This window comes from Pteropus medius, unplaced genomic scaffold (assembly GCF_902729225.1).
Source record: "Pteropus medius unplaced genomic scaffold, Ma_sr-lr_union100, whole genome shotgun sequence".
Classification (NCBI taxonomy): domain Eukaryota; kingdom Metazoa; phylum Chordata; class Mammalia; order Chiroptera; family Pteropodidae; genus Pteropus; species Pteropus medius.
Genome location: NW_024343735.1, coordinates 349082 through 366820, shown reverse-complemented (window position 1 = coordinate 366820; position 17739 = coordinate 349082). Strand labels below are relative to the sequence as shown.

The following is a 17739-nucleotide window of genomic DNA, read 5'->3' as shown; positions in this document are numbered from 1 at the left end:
AGCATCCCACATAGCTAGGTACTCACTCACTTTTCTCCCTTTCCCCCACAGGAGAGGTCACTGCCATCTAGTTCAGCCCCACACTGTCACCTTGTGGAAGGAGTGGTGCTGGCAGTTTCTCTTAAACTCCACTACATTCAAACTTTTTGTTGTTCCAACACAGTCAAGTCTCTCCTTGGGAAGCCTGGAAGGCTGGAGGACTTTTACAAAGGCTCTTTTATGTATGGGTGTTTGCCCAAGTCAGCACTCAACACTCCTGGTTTTATCCACGTGTGGCCTAGAGAGGCTTTGGCTGGTTAGCAAGCTCCTGCTGCTTCCACAACCCATACTGTGGTCTGTCTGCCGAGTACCCTATAGAGGGAAGTGAGACCCTCCCAGGTCCCTTGGTGTGTATAGTCCTGGATCCCACAAATCCCACAGAGGTACTTTTGTTTGTCGATGGGCACCAAATTTAGTTGTTAAAAAGGGGAGACCAAAAAGAGGGATATCTTATGCTGCCATGATGCCAACATCACCCTCCCTGTAATGCAATCTTTAAATAATTATCTATTCTCCAAATCAGAGGGATGCCTAGAGCTCTAGAAAGCCATCTTGTAGGGGGAGAAGGTGGAATGAAGTTCTAGCAACCCCAACTTTTGAAAGGTTCAATAATAGTACACTGTAAACCATTCTTTACTTTTTGATGGTGTGTGTTACTCAGCTTGGCCTGCCATAACAATGTACCATAATCTGGGTGGCTTAAAAAAAATCAAAATTTATTTTTTCACAGTTCTAGAGGCTAGAGTCTTAGATCACAATGCCGGCATGGTTAGGTTCTGGTGAAAGCTCTCTTTGTGGCTTAAAAATGGCTATTTTCTTGCTGTGTGTTCACACGGCCTTTCCTCAATGCATGCATGTGGGGTGGGAAGAGAGAGAGAGAGAGAGACATCCCTTCCTCTTCTTACAAGGCCACCAATCTTTATAAACTCATCTAACCCTAATTATCTCCCAAAGGCCCCATCACATTGAGGGATAAGACTTCAAGATATGAATAATTTTTGGTGGGGGGGACACATTTTAGTCTGTAGCAGGTTAATAATAATGAACTGGTTAAGCGCCTGTATTTTATTGCTGGATACTTAGATTCAAGATTTCATGTTGTCATTTATTGGCAATAGATAGTTTCTTTTTTTAATTTTGTGATGATCATAGTTCCTACCATATGGATTTGCTGTGAAGTGAAAGCTAAAGTACTTCACATTGTGCTAAGCACATGCTTGCTACTCAGTAAATGTTAGTTGTAATTATTATTATTATTATATTATTATTATTTTATTTTATTTTTTTAAGCCTATGTCGCCCGGTATTTTCAAGTGGTCTCCCATCCAAGTACTAACCAACACCGACCCTGCTTAGCTTCTGAGATCAGATGAGATTGGGTTTGTTCAGGGTGCCATGGCCGTAGACAGTTGTAATTATTATTACTAGGAATTTTTGAAGAAAACTATATACTAAAGTGTTATTATAGTGTTATTCTTGAATGTGGAGATTGTCCAGGGCTTCTGAATATATTTCTTGAAAATATCAACAGACTCTTCTGTCCGGATGTTGGTTGGTCAGGTTCCTCCATTCTGTGTTGAGGGACATAAAACCATATATGCATGCATTACTCATATGCACACATACACAGTCCCACAAATGTGGGGCAAAGTGTGTTGACAAATCTGTGTGTGTAAAGTTTAGTGTTTATAATAATCATGGAAAAAAAGGAAAATAGTAAATATTTTAGGAATTCATTACCTCAAATTTTATTTTTAATTCAAAGAAATTACTGTATACGTTCATTAAATTAAACTGTTGACAAAACTAATGTTGTGTTTCAACTTTGAGAACTGGAAATATTCCATGGTTTTGAACAAATTATGCAGAAGTGGACAGGATGAATATATTTCAAATTATACTGAATATTTCAGAAATAAATCTATGCTAGTCTTATTCATACACTAGAAGTTTTCTAATCATGTTTATTATATTTAAGACCTTACGTTAATAGTATGGATAATGATAGATGAGAAATTCCTTCTTTGCTACCTGTGAAATGACAATAGAAAATTTCATTAAATGTAAATCTCAATCCTTGAAATTTGCTGTTTCTCTAGAGAAATCGTTATGGACCAGCCAGGAATGCTTGTTTTGTATATGCTTTCTGTCAAATTATTTGGGTAGAAAAATTACATCCACTAAACAATTCTCTGAAATAATTTATCTGCTTCAATTTTTTTTGTACATTAGTGCTAAAAATAATGACAGGTAAAACATATATAAGTTATGGACTATTTAGAAAGGAATAGTTTAGGAAAATATCTCAGGTTTAAATAACTAAAAACACAAGTATTCTCCAAAAGATGAAATCATAGCATATAAGCTAAACTATCGAAATAAAGCATTAGGCAGTTTCAGCTAGGTCATTAGTCTAAGCTATGGCCTTAAACATACAGCAACTATGTAGTCATAAGAATATTATAGAGGAACATCTAATACAATGGGATAATGGTGATGGTAGATTGGTAGATTGTTAAGTTAAAAATCTTATAAAGTAAGATCATATAAAGGAGGATTCCCATTTGTGGGTAAAATGTAGGCATGTAATACATTCAAATAGAGAAAACTGGGAAAACATATGATCATGTCAATTTTTATCTTTGGGTCATTAACTATAGGTATTCTCTTTGTTAAAATTCTCTTCACTATTATGTTTTTTCCTCAGTATGACTTTTATGACTACGGGTAAAAGTTATATATATTTTTTAAGTTTTTTTAAAATAGAAATTATATATAGAAAAACCTGTTTTCTAGTATCTATCATAAGAATATGCTGAACCTGTCCCCCAACATTCAATGCTAGCTTTATAATGGGGTTCACTGCCAGTAGAATACTTTAATGCTGCAGTAATAGAAATTGCTTTCATAGGGATTTGTCAATAATTCTGTAATGTCTTGGAGGAAACTTGGCAAAGTCCTCGAATGGAGTTACATATTTAGGATTTTTACATTTCCATTCTCCACAGTAAGAAAATAATGAGTTGCTTACAAGCCTTAAAGACATTCATGAATGTTTCATATCCTTTCTTAAGTAGAATGGCAACACAGACTCTGATGGAAACAATTTGGATATAGAGAGAATAATGATATCATTCCCATTTCCGCATGTTAATTAACAACCAGGGCTTGATTTAGAAATGCTATGGCAGTTTGAAAAGCAATTATAGAACACATGGATGCAGGACTTTCCTGATAAAACCTATCATAATTTCATAAGTCAATAAATTACTAAGTCATCTTAAAAATCTTTTTTTCTAAAAAAAAATTTGTTAAATTAATGCTGAACAATATTATCCTACCCAGAGCAAAGGAACAGTAAAAAAATTCGCTGTAGCTAATGAACCCCTTTGAGGTTGCTCCTGACAGTTCCCATTTGGGGTATAATTTTAATATTGTGTTTCTTTTCTGATTTATTATTGATATTGAAATTATGCAAATTCTTATTTAAAACCGGACATTTAATTTGGTGGCAGTATGTGAAATGGATTAAGTACAGCGTTAGGGGCACTGATGACAAGACTTAAACTACTCTTGGCAGCTGCCTCCTAGGCCCCAAATACAGTGATCTTTAAAAAAAAGAAATGAGTTTTTCTGCCTTGGTTTGTTGCAAGTGTCCACTAGTGCGCTTACATAGCTCTCAGGACATCTCTCTAACAATGCTGTAAACATGTGTCTAGTATTATTGTCACATACCTTGGACTACACTCTGGGGAATATGTTTTCTAATTCTTTATGAAAACTATGACTTGATTGGCCTATTATAATTTTTCCATCATTTCTCTCATTCCTTATGATTTTTTAATGATTACTGAGAATGGCTTGAAACCCTTACCTGAAAGTTGTTTCAATAATTCAGAATATAATTTATCATTTCAGGAGCTTAAAGGAAAATATTTTTTTCAAAACAGAGTTCTGAGAATATATATAAAGAGAAGAAAAAGAAGTTAGAGGATATTTACTCAGTAAATAAAATGACATAATTACAAAATAAATTAATGTGAGAGAAAAAGTCACTCCCTATTCTATTCTATTCTATTCTATTCTATTCTATTCTATTCTTCTACTTTATTCTAAAATAAAAATTTAAGGCTAAAAGTGAATTAAGTCTCCTCTGCTAAGACACCCGAAAGGAACATTTATTTCATTATCTAAATGTTATTTTCATGAGTAAGTGTCCATATCTATATTTACATAAACTTTATATGCTATGGAATGTTGAGAAGTTGTTTAACCACTTTGTGCGTCAGTTTCTTTATCTGTATAATGGAAATAATAATACACAGAGTTGCTCTAATGAATGGATAGGATAATTTCTTAAAGCCTCTGGCACAGTTATCTAGATATAATTTAAAGGTAAGTGCAAAAAATAATTGAATGAGTTATCTCTTGATTTGCATTTTCTGAGTTTTTTATGTAATCAGATATTTTAGCATCTCGATGTTTAAAATATTTTATTAGGCTTTTATCTTAGAACACATCATATTCTTGACACAATTTTCTTGAAGGATTAGTTACGTTTTTGCTTATAATTGAGGAGAAGTATTGATTTCTGAAATATTTGCTCTGACTCTTTTGCTGACATTTTTAACAAAAACTTGAAAAGAGCATAAATTATTTAAACTACTAAAAAATTAAAATGTTGTCAAAGCAAGCCAGAAGGTAAGTTTTCATTTCTTCTCAGGTGTTGACAATATTCCTTCTGCTACCCAAATCTGCTTCCTTTTTTGGTTTATCTCAGACTGTAAGTGTCTCCTTTCCTGGAATAGTAAATATTTTAGACAAAAAAAAAAAATAGAATTCTTCAGTGGTACACTTCTGTGTGGTTCTTGCACTCCTTTATTGGAGTGTCTGTCATCAGGGTCACAGCCAGTCTGGGATCACTTTCTTGGAAACAACTGGCAAAGTAGACTCCCATACCAGCTCTAATTTATAACGGGAATTTCAATTTCCCTTAAATGGGTTTGACTTGTGTTTCATTCTTTATATACATTTCTGTTGCTCTTACTAGACTGACTGTTTTGGCGGGGAATCAAAGATAATTTTATGTTTCTTTTTCACTCCCATGACTTCTGGAACAGTATTTAAACTATACACCAATAAAAACTATAAGAACTCAGTAAATAGCAGGGTCAAAAAACACTCATCATACAGGACACAGAAGACTTTCTCAACTCTCTAGGTTCTGAGGCTTACTCAAGCTTGGGTCTGCCCATCTCTCCATCAGTGGGTGGGGTTTAACCTATAACAATGCTGTGATGAGAACAGCCCCTATCAGACACAGAAAGTAAGTCAGGGAACAAGCAAGAGATGAAATCTCAAGTCTAGCCTATTCTTTCTTTCTTTTTTCCTTTTTTTCTTTAATATTGATTATGATGTGGCCAGGGAGGATTCTTCTAGGTAAATTTTTCCTTCCATAGAAATAGTGTCATTTTACTTTCATTAAACCACTTCTGTTTTACAGATATAAATATGTATTCTGCATTGACACCTCAAGAGTTGCCAAAATTCCCAAAGTAAGAATAATTCAGGAATATTTTTAGAAGTACAAAATGAGGGTTGTGAACATCTAGGACTTATGACTGGCCCAAAGGTGCCAGATCATGAATAATTCCTTAGGAAAGTGTTCTGAACACCTCCCCCCCTCAAACTAGGGTAGGTCCCTATATTATATACTCTCATAGCACTATGTGTATTTCTGGGTAGTATCTTTTTATCGTTTTATTTTATTTTATTTATCTTATTTTATGCTATAAAAGTGTTATTATTTTCATTTGGCGACAGCCCAGGATAGGGATCTAGGGTGGTTAAAATGATGCCTGGTGGCTGGAGAAAGAGACTTATGAAGAAGCTGTGATACCAGGGAGATGAGAGGGGCCTGTCAAAGGCCGCTGGTCTCCGAGGGCTCCTAGCTGTGTCCTTGGTGGGCTCCTAGCTTGGAGGCTGGCCAGCATATCAGGTTGTTGCTCATCTTCTTGATAAGTTTCACCTCCTTCTTTAGGCAGTGGCTCTCCAGGAAGTCACAGAGATGAAGTCTGTGATGGCAGAACCCAGGACATGCAGATCCAAAAGGGCCTGGTTCATATTCTTCTTCAGGGCCATGGCGGCTTCCATGGCATCCAGGCTACTGCCCCACTCATCTTGGGATAGCTTCTGCCCATCCTGGAAGAGAGCAGTTTCTGCACTAATTTTGCATCTTCAAGAGATGCTTAGTAGCCTTGCACTTCTCCAGGGCCATTTCACAGAAGTAGCCCATGCTCTCTGTGGCCACATGGAAAATACAAGCCCAGAAAATGATAGATATAGGAGGCCTGTATATTCAGGTTGACCATGCAGTTCATGGCAGTCTCCATCTTGGTGGAATAATTATAATGAATCCAGGAGCTCATGGTTGGTAACAAGGAGCTTACCACAACAAATAGTATCGGTTGGTTCCAGGAGCAGAGGATGGGCAAGAAGATGTTCTCAGAAGTAGTAACCAGAGAGGAAGTTGGAGGGTAGTTAGAAACTGGAACAGTTTCCTGGATCCATTTCATCCAAACAATATTGAAGCAAGAGAGAAATCCATAGGACTACCAGGCAGACATGCTGCCCATTTTATTTTTATATAAGTTTAAATTTGCAGAAAAGTTACAAGACTAGTACAAGAAATCCTGAATATGCTTTACCCAGATTCTCCCATTGTTTACTTTTTATCCCTTCATATGTGTTCTCTCTCCTTCTCTCTCTACCCTTCCTCTCTCTGTCTGTCTCTCTAATTTCTTTCTGCCTCCAATCGTGTGAAAATAAGCTACACACATGCTCATTCAACTGTAACAATTTAGGTTTTTTTTTTCCATAAGACATCTATACATCACCACCATAAACTGCAGTAGAGCTATCATGGTAAGGAGAGTTAACATTGATATAATATTATTATCTAATTCAGAATGAAAATCCAAACATGTCAAATGCCTCAATGATGAGATAAAAATCTTATAGGTTTTTATCCCCTAGTGCATGAGACAGCCAAGAATCAGGCATTGTGTGTCAGCAACATGGTTGAATAAAATGTCCCTCATCTTATCCCCAGCAACAATTTGGCATGAATCCACAGATAAAAGTTCCTTTGTGGGATCTATACGATCTGGGAACATACCAATGGAATCTGGAGGACTCTCATCTGCCTGTGCATTGGGCAATAGGCATACAGCCCTAGATTCCAGCTGTAAACCCTACATGGACCCGTGACCAAGGTCCAGCCCCTCTTGGCTGCAGTTCAGGAGCCCCTGGAGAATACTATCTTAGACATGAGGCTGCACCAGAAAGTATAAAGTGACATCTTTAATGGGCGATGAAATTACGGAAAACATAGTGGTGTTTAAATGAGTAGGACCAGAAGCCTAGGTTTCTAGTGAAGAAGTTCCAGTATACCATTTGAGGAACGGAAAACAAGTTTGGATGTATTAGAGAGTTGTACTGAATCATGTGCTGCATGATTGGGTGGGGAAGTAGGAAAAGGCTGGGGGAGTGGCAAATAGTATTCTTGGAGGGCATTAAAGAGACAAGAATCCTACTAACTGCATCACAGACTCCATCAAGAAGCCCACCCACAAGCTACTGAGGACACCTCACCTGCAAATCCCACCAACTGGCCATTGGGCACACCAGTTCTCAGCATACCTCATACATGCCACTCCTCCACACATACACCATGTGGCTGGCTCCATGTGTATGCTCCCAGTGGAAGCAAACTTGAATGTTGGCAGATAGCTAGTGAGCAAATACAGAAAACCATACTGAATAGGCATGCCAAGGAGAGACCACAAACTTGAGCTTTACCCCTGCCCTTGAGAAACCAAATGGGGGTTGTCAGCACTTGAGCTGGTATATTGTACGATGGAGAGAAGGCATACAAGCTTAAGAATTCTGCCACAAAAGGGGGCAAGAAGTGTGGATTAGATATATCTATAGTAGGTCTGAGAAAGCCTCAGAATCACTAACAGCACTGACAAAATTGCTTCTCTTCTGAAGGCAGTTAGTTTAAGAGTGAGATGGTAGCTACTACTTCAAGTGTGAAAGATTTTACAAAAACATGTAAGATCAAGGAAACACAACACCACCACCACAGATCACAATAATATTCTAGTAACCAACTCCAAAGACATGAAGATCTGTGATTTATCTGAAAAATAATTCAAAATACCTGTTTTAAAGAAGGTCAGTGAACTACAAGAAAACATAGACAATTCAATGAAATAGGGAAAACAATGCAAGACAAAATGAAAAGTTTAACAAAGAGATAGTACTCATAAAAAAGAACCAAACAGAAATTCTGGAGCTGAAGTATTCAATGAATTAAATGATAAATGATATAGAGAGCATCAGCATCAGAATAAATGAGAAGAGAAAACATGTAAATAAGAAGAAAGGACCTTTGAGATTATCCAACAGAGGAGATGAAAGAAAAAGAATGAAAAAGAGTGAAGAAAATCTATATGATCTATGGGATACCATTAAAAGATGCAATATGCAAATTATGAAGACGTAGAAGAAGTGAGGCAGAAGAGGGTAAAAAGCTTATTTAAAGAAATTAATGTCTGAGAACATCCCAAATCTGGGGAGAGATTTGGACATCCAAATTCATGAATCTCATAGGTCACCAAACTCAAATAAAAGCGATCTTCTTCGAGATACATTAGAAGAAAACTGTCAAAAATCAAAGACACGGAGATAATCTAAAAAGCAGCAAAAAGAAAAGAATCTTGTAACTTAAAAGGGAGTCCTGATAAGGCTATCAACAGATTATTCAGAAATCTTACAGACCAGGAAAGAGTGGGATGATATATATAATGTAATGAAACTAAAAATGCCACCCAAGAATACTCTATCTGACAAAGTTGTCCTTCAGAAATGAAGGAGAGACGAAAATGTAGATAAGCAAAAACTGAGCAAGTTCATCAGGACTGTACCTGCCTTACAAGAAATGCTAAAAGGAGTTCTTAAGGAAGAAATTAGACACTAATTAGTAACATATAAATATATAAAAATATACAACACTGGTAAAGGTAAGTATATAGTCAGATTCAGGATATTCTAATACTGTTATATGGTTGTATATTTACCACTTAATTCTAGTATAAAAATTAAAACACAAAAATGTTAAAAATAACTACAATAATTTGTTAATACATAATATAATAAGATGTAAATTGTTACATTGAAAACACAGAAGTAGGAAGGAGTAAAAGGGCAGAAAGATTATATGAGATCAAAGTTAACTTGTTATAAGCTTAAAATAGACTGTTACATCTATAAAATGTTTTATGCAAGCCTCATGGAAATAACAAAGCAAAAACCTGCAGTAGAAACACAAAAGATAAAAAGAATCAAAGTATACCATACAGAAAATCATCAATATACAAGGGAAGGCATCAAGTGAGGAAGAAAAGAACAAGGGAACTACAAATCACCCAGAAAACAATAAGGTGGCATTAGTAATCCCACACCTATCAATAATTGCTCTAAATGTAAATGGATTGAATTCTCCAATCAAAAGGCCTAGTGTGGTTGTATGTATGTATGTATGTATGTATGTATGTATGTATGTATATTATGTATTAACAAATATATATATGTATACATATATATGTATGTATATTATGTATTAACAAATATATATATACACAAGACTAAACTATATGCTGCTTAAAAGAGAATCACTTCAGGTTTAAGGATGCATGTAACTCAAAGTGAAGGGAAGGAAAAAGATTGCATGCAAGTGGAAACCGAAAAAGAGCAAGGGTAGCTAGACTTATATCAGACAAATAGATTTTAAAGCAAAAGCTATAGCAAGGGACAAAGGAACTCATTATTTAATGTTAAAGGGGTTAATTCTTCAAGAAGATAGAACAATAATAAATACATGCACCCTATATCACAGTACCTAAATATATTAAGCAAATACTAAGAGAACTGAAGGGGAAAATATATAATAATGCAATAATAGTAGGGGACTTCAATACCCACTTACAGCAATGGATAGATCATCTAGACAGGAAATCAACAAGGAAACATTGAACTTGAAGCATACTTTACATCAGTGGAACTAGCAGACATATACAGAACATTCCGTCTAACACCGGTGGAATACACATTCTTCTCAAGCATACACAGAATACTGTCCAGGTGAGACTATGTTAGGTCAGAAAACAAAGACCACAAAGGTTGGAGCAGAAATGAGAAACATACCACCTTCTGAGACTGAATCATGAATAAACAGAAAATCTGAACAGACCAATAATGAGTAAGGAGATTGAATCAGAAATCAAAAATTTCCCAAGAAAGAAAACCCAGAACTAGAACCAGGTTTCTCTGGTGAATTCTACTGAACATTTAGAGAGAATTAACACCAATCCTTCTCTAACTCTTTCAAAAACTGGAAGAGGATGGAATGCTTAGAAACTCATTTTACAAGACCAGAATTCCCTTGATACCAAAGCTTCTTAATGACACTATAATGAAAGAAAACTACAGGCCAATATAGTTTGTGAATATAGGTGCAAAAAATTTCAGCGAAACACTGGCAGACCTAATTTGATAGCACATTAAAAGGATCGTACACCAGGATTAATTGGGATTTATCCCTTGCAAGCAAGGATGTTTCAATATATGTAAATCAATAAATGTAAAACACCACATTATTAAAAATAAAAATCATGTGATTGTCTTAATAGATGCAGAAAAAGCATTTCGCAAAATACAACATCTTTTTCATGATGAAAACTTCAACGAGTTTGGTATAGAAGGAATGAACCTCAACATAATAAAGGCCATCTATGAGAAGGCAACAGCTAATGTCACACTCAATGGTAAAACCTGAAAATTCCTCTAAGATCAGGAACAAGGTAAGGGTGGCCATGCTCACTACTCCTGTTCAACATAGAACTGGAAGTTCTAGCCAGAGCAATTAGGCAAGAAAAAGAAATAAAAGTCATCTAAATTGGAAAGAAAGAAGTAAAATTGTCTCTGTTTGCAGATGATATGGTCTTATATATAAAAAATCCTAAAGACTCAACCAAAACAATGTTGGCACTTAATCAATGAATTCAGTAAAGTTGCAGGATTTCAAATCAACATACAGAAATCTGTTGCATTTCTCTACACTAACACTGAAATATCCAAAATGAAATAAAGAAAGCAATCCCATTCCCAATAGCATCAAAACCAATAAAATACTTAGGAATACATTTAACCAAGGAGGTGAATGATCTGTATTCTGAAAGCTATAAGACTTTGATGAAAGAAGTTGAAGAAAAAGCAAATAAATGGAAAGATATCTCATGTTCAAGGATCAGAAAATTAATATTGTGAAAACGTCCATACGACCCAATGTTATCTATAGATTCATTGCATCCCCATCAAAATTCCAATAGCATTTTTCACAGAAATAGAAAAAAAAAAAACAATCCTAAAATTTGTATGTAACCAACCACAAAAGACCCCACATAGCCAAAACAATCCTGAGAAAGGACAAAGCTGGAGACATCACACTTCCTGATTTTCAAAATATACTACAAATTATTATAATCAACACAGTATGGTACTGGCATAAATATAAATACATAGGCCAATGGAACAAAACTGAGAACCCAGAAATAAACGCATACATATATGGTCAACTAATACTTGACAAGAGAGCCAAGAATACTCGGGGAAAGGCTGGTCTCTTCAATAATTTTTGTTGGGAATACAAGATAATCATATGCATAAGAATGAAATTAGTCCCTATCTTACACTATTCAAATATTTAAGTTACAATGCATTAGAGATATAAACATAATATTTGAAACCATAAATCTAGGATAAAAAGAAACAGGGAAAAAGCTTCTTGACATTGCTCTTAGCAATGATTTTTTTTTTAGGCTATGATAACAAAAGCACAAGCAACAAAAGCAAAAATAAATATGTGGGAGTACATCAAACAAAAAGCTTCCGCAAAGAAAAAAGAAACAATCAGCAAAATGAAAAGGCAACATACTGAATGACAGAAAATGTGATGTGTACACCATATATCTGATATGAGGTTAATCTCCAAAATATATAAGAAACTCATTCAACTTAATAGCAAAAGAAAATCTGATTTAAATATGGGCAGAGGAACTGAGCAGACATTTTATCAAGGAAGATATTACAAATGAACAACAGGTACATGAAAAGATACTTAACGTCACTAATCACCAGGGAAATGCAAATCAAACACAATGAGATATAAATTCACATCTGTTTGAATGGTTATTATCGTTAAAACAGTATGGAGGTTCCTTAAAAGATATTTAAAATAGAACTACCATATGATTCAGAAATTCTACTTATGAGTATATATCCAAAGGAAAATAAATGAGGATCTCGAAGAGATACCTGTACAACCACGTTCACAATAGGCAAGATAGGAAAACGATCTAAGTGTCCATATGTGGATGACTGGATAAAGAAGGCAATATATGATATATATTATATAAATTAATTATATATAAAAAATTAAATAGTGCAATATTATTCAGCCATGGGAAATATAGAAATTCTGGCTTTTGCAAGGACATTAATGGACTCTGACGGCATTATGCTAAGTGAAATAACTCAGACAAAGACAAATAGTATATGATTTCACTTATATGTGGAATTTAAAAATGTCTAATTCATAGAAACATAGTAGAATGGTGTAGTAGCAGGGAAATGAGGAGATGTCAAAGAGAACAAACTTCCGCTTATACGATGAACAAGTTCTGGAGATCTAATGTACACCATAGTGGCTATAGTTTACAAATCTGGACTATATACTTGAAAGTTGCTAAGAGAGTAGATAATAAATGTTCTTACCCCAAAAAAAGAAATGGTAATTATGTGAGCTTATGGAGGTGTTAACTAACTCTACTGTGGTAATCATTTTGCAATATATAAATGTATCAAATCATACATTATATACCTTAAACTTATACAATGTTATATGTCACTTATATCTCAATAAAGCTAGCAAGCAATAAAATATAACTGATGATATTAAAAACAATAAAATATAATAATGATGTTAAAAAAAACAATCAGGCATTGCATTAAGTTGGCATGTCTTTTTAATCTCCTTTAGTTAATTATTAGGAGTGATGGTCATTATAGTTGCTCCTGATTGCACCCCTAATTTCCCAGACCCATGTCTTCTTGCTGTTGTAGACTGTATTAGTGCCCTATTGCTGCTGTAACAAATTACCACAAACTCAATAGCTTAAAACAAATGTATTCCCTTATATACTACTGGGAGTCTTCAGTGTAAAATTGATTTCACTGAGCTAAAGTCAAGGTGTTGACAAGGCTGATTCCTTATGCTCCATTTCTTTGCCTTTTCCAGTTTCTATTGTCCTATGTTCACTGGCTTGTGGCCTCTTCCTCCATTATCGAAGTACATCACTCCAATTTCTGCTCTGTCATGATATCAGCTTCTCCTCCTCTGTAGTCAAATATTCCTCTGCCTCCCTCTTATAAGGACACTCGTATTATATTTAGGGCCCACTTGGATAATCCAGCATAATGTCTCCATCTCAAGATCATTAATCACATCTACAATGCCTCTTTTGTCATAAAATGTAACATTTACAGGTTCTGGGGATTAGAACATGAATATGTTGTGAGAGGTATTATTCAGCCTGTCACAAGGACACAGTGTCAGATAAATATTTCTGATTCATTGTATATATTCTGATCTAGAGGATGGTGTCCCATTCTCAAAGAATATTGTCAGGTGCTTCAATTATGTCTTTAACTTTTTTCTTTTTCCAGTTGTTCTACCAATTACTTAGTGAAGCATCTTAAAGTCTCCAACTATCCGTGAATCTGTCTATTTCTCTTTTTACTTTTATCAGTTTCTTCCTCCATGTATTTCAAAGCTCTATTATTAGGCATATTCACATTTATAATTGTCACTTTTTCTTAATGAATCATTCGTTTTGTCTTTGAGGAATATTATAGGTTCTCAATAACTGTTGGATTAATTTAAGTAACAAAATACAGCATATTATCAAGTTCAACATAAATGCAAAGTAAGGTAATAGGCATTAATGTTTCTGAAGTAAAGGCACTGGCCAGAGTTCCAACAGAGGAAATTCTCAGAATAATTTCTCAAGTGTTTAGACCCTTATTCGTTATCACAAATATACCTGTGCTTGCTATTTGGATCTAGGGACTCTGAAAAAGGTCACTATGGTATTTACAGCAGAAAGAATGAACCTTAACAAATCAAACAACCACCCAAATTCTGCATCTTTAGTATGAACATGAAGAGAGTTCTTGATGTTAACAGTATGTAGTCGATTTTGCCAGGTTCTTCCTCAGAGCCTCCTGGAAACCTTGGTAATTCTGACTTGCAGTTTGGGTGGCCTCCACTAGAGGGCAATCATAGTCTCTGATATACAGCTTTCTTTTTAATCGATTATGCTTTGTATTTAAAAACAAAAAGGTATGAATGTACAGATATCAAATTAATCTGCAGAAATAATTGAATAGATCAAAAATTCTGAGTTCCATATAGAACAACAGGGGTCTTAGACACTGAAGAAATTCTACCTCCCAAACATGCTAGAAACCTGGTTTTTTATCTATTGAACTTCCTATCTCAAAACAAGTGACAAATCCAAAATATCTTTCATTCATTACTGGCCAGAAATCTCAGAACTAATCTTAACTTTATAATCCTTATTAAAATTCAGCTGCAGAATAAAGGTTAACCTGCTCAGGCTTATATCTATGTTATCTCAAGGATCACTGACAGAGTAGCTTCTTCTGCTAGTCTAGGCTAAATGGTAGTAGAACCTATTTTTCCCTTTGGAGTTGAACTATTCTAACAAAGCATTCATGCCCCTTCCTTAAATTCAAGCCGAACTTCTCATACTTAGCAACTTGGAGTAAGCCGCCACTATAGCTTCTCTCTCCCATTGATCTACTAAAAAAGTAGACTGACTATAAAAAGCAGCTCCTTGAGGACTTTGAAAAGTAAGAAATAACGTGCTATCTGGAAAGGAAATTCAAAATGTGAAGAACGAGCACCATGGTGTGCTTCTAGTTTGCTGTTTCCCTCAGTTATCTCCTGGCTTTGACTTAAGTCGCAGAAATCCACAGAAAGAAAACTCCTAGAGAAATCTCTTATGGCCAGAGGACCAAGATGAAGGTTCAACTGAAAAGTAGAGAGAATCTCCTTCCCTTTTCTCCTTTCTCCTTTCTTTCTTTTTCTTTTTGCCGATTAGGAAGGGAGAAAGTTTCCTCTCCAAAGGGGCACCATGAGGAGATTTGGGGGAAGTTATCAAACTGTTCCCTATGTTGATTGTGGAGGTGGTTACATGTATTTGTCAAAACTCATACACCAAAAAGAGTGGATTTTACTGTACTTAAATTAGAAGATAAATCACTAAAAACTCAAATTGGCCCTAGGTGGTAAGATCTTTTGAACAGAACATGAGGTTTTAAATTGGGACATCTTAGGTTCAAAATATGAGTTCTGCTACCTATCAGCTTTGTGATCTTTTTCATACTCCGATAATTAAAATAAGAATTAAAATGACATAATATAATATGAATAATATATTAGAACAAACCAAAACATTTAAATGGTAGCTTCCCCACACACATAAGTGGTAATACACACACACACACACACACACACACATACACATACATACATATATATAATTATTTAAGTGGAAGTAAATCCAAAATATATTTTCAAGACACACACAGAGGGAGAGAGAAGAAAGAGATTTCAATAAATAACAGTCGTTAGTATTAATATCTCTGGAAGTTCTTCCTGTTAGTACTGTGTAGAAGAGTGTGAAGTCACTATTTTTTTCCTTAACCATGACTTTCTCCAATCAGACCTGTCCAACCCAGCTAGCTTCCATCTCTGCCAATTATACAGTACTGACAAGAAGAATGTGGATTCTCAGATTATTCTCAGCCTACTACAGATATGGCTGATGGCTTAAGGACCCAATAGACCCTTGTTCTTTTTGTGATACCAGAGTGAATTGCAAAGGAAAAGTCTCTATTACAAAACTAAGTAAATTCAATATTAATATCTGGCTTACTTATGTAAGTTTGTGTCAGTAATGAAAGGCTAAACAAAACTGCACTAACAATATAAAGCAACAGGTTTCTTGGGTACTCTGATAATTATAATAATTAAAATAATATGATGATACAATATAATACAAATAATATATTAGAACAAATCAAAACATTTAAATGGTAGCTTTCCCATACACGTAGGTGGTTGAAGTTAGAAGGGATTTTAGTTAGTAATGTCTCAGTGTTCATATAATCCTAAAGAGGTTTTTGTTGTGTTTATTTTTTTTTTCAGTTTAATTTGACTTGATTTCCAATGAGAAGTCTAACCTTTTATGAGGCAGAAGCCTGAAAAACTTTGGAGGGAAATTACAGGATTTTAACAGCTAGGTTGTTGCTATATTAATGTAATTAGTTGAAAAATACTTAGGGTTTTGGTATGTTGATTGATTCAAACGTTTTTGACAGTTATGTACTGAAGAAAAATAAATTATAAAAGATTGTAAAATTCCAAGATATATAGACACTGTTTTGAGTTTAGACACAAGACAATCTTCGGTCATAGCTTCTTCTTAAACCACCCCCTAGATCTGATCGCAAATAAGAATACTTGGTGCAATCTCATCTTTTTCTTGAATTCAGATGACCCCCTCTTTGCAAAGAATTTTTATACTGAGAACTTGAATTGCAAAAGAGAAAAAGAGAAATGCTGTATTGTTTTGACCCAAGATAATGTCCATTAGCTTTCTCTGATTCCGTGATTATAGAATGATGTATTTTCTGTGAAATGACATGCTCTCTGAGGAATGTACTTGTGGGCAAGGATAGAGGCCAGAGGGGAATGACAGCCCAATTTATATACCCTGTAGCATTCTGGAAAGCTGAATTTGAGTTCCCACTATAAGACAATGATCTCACTTTTTCTTCATTCTGCCTAGGAAAACATTCTGTTGCTGGCACCTGGTGTAATTTCATAATTCCGAAAGTGTCTTAGAAAAATTAAAGAGCAAATTGAAGGGGATCCCTTCTGACTTGAAAATATTAATGATGAAGATGTTAATCCTGTAAGGTCAGGTCTACATTAATATAATGATAAGATGGTACAGAAATAGTTCATCCATGGTGACTAGTGAAAAAAGTTGAACGATTTAAGCTGACAATGCCATGATTCGTGTGGATGGCCATCCTTATAGTAGAATCATATATTCTTCAAGGCATAAGGGGCCTTAGAGGCCATTTCTAACTTAATCTCCTTTCTAATTCAGAACTCCCTTTTTCAAAGGGTTTGGCATATTGATATCCAGCCATTGCCTCACTCCTTTCAGTGATACGGGGCTTCACTGACTTAATTCTTTGTGAGGTACCAGGCATCCAATAATAATATTGGAATACCTTACACTCTAATGAATCTTAAAAAGATAAGAACTCAATCCCCAAATCTAAACCAGCAAGAATGGTAGTGAGCATTATTTATATAAATAATACATCAAAAAATTAAAGCTTATATGAATTGGGAAACATGGAAGAAATTTTTATAAATTAATACACTGTAATAATTAAAGATAAAAATGGTGTGTG

At 34.9% G+C, this 17739-nt stretch overlaps 1 protein-coding gene across 7 annotated transcripts in view; it reads right to left on the bottom strand.

The window, feature by feature from the left end:
- The window catches only part of LOC120607012 (putative MAGE domain-containing protein MAGEA13P), a 106226-nt gene that overhangs the window by 26423 nt on the left and 62064 nt on the right, over positions 1-17739 (bottom strand). The window contains exon 5 of one of the 7 annotated variants that reach the window (XR_005654033.1): positions 4125-6240. The exons of the other annotated variants lie outside the window; for them this stretch is intronic. The gene's annotated coding sequence lies outside the window, so the exon portion shown is untranslated. Of the gene's footprint in view, positions 1-4124; positions 6241-17739 lie in introns of those variants that run through there. 7 annotated transcript variants of the gene reach the window in all.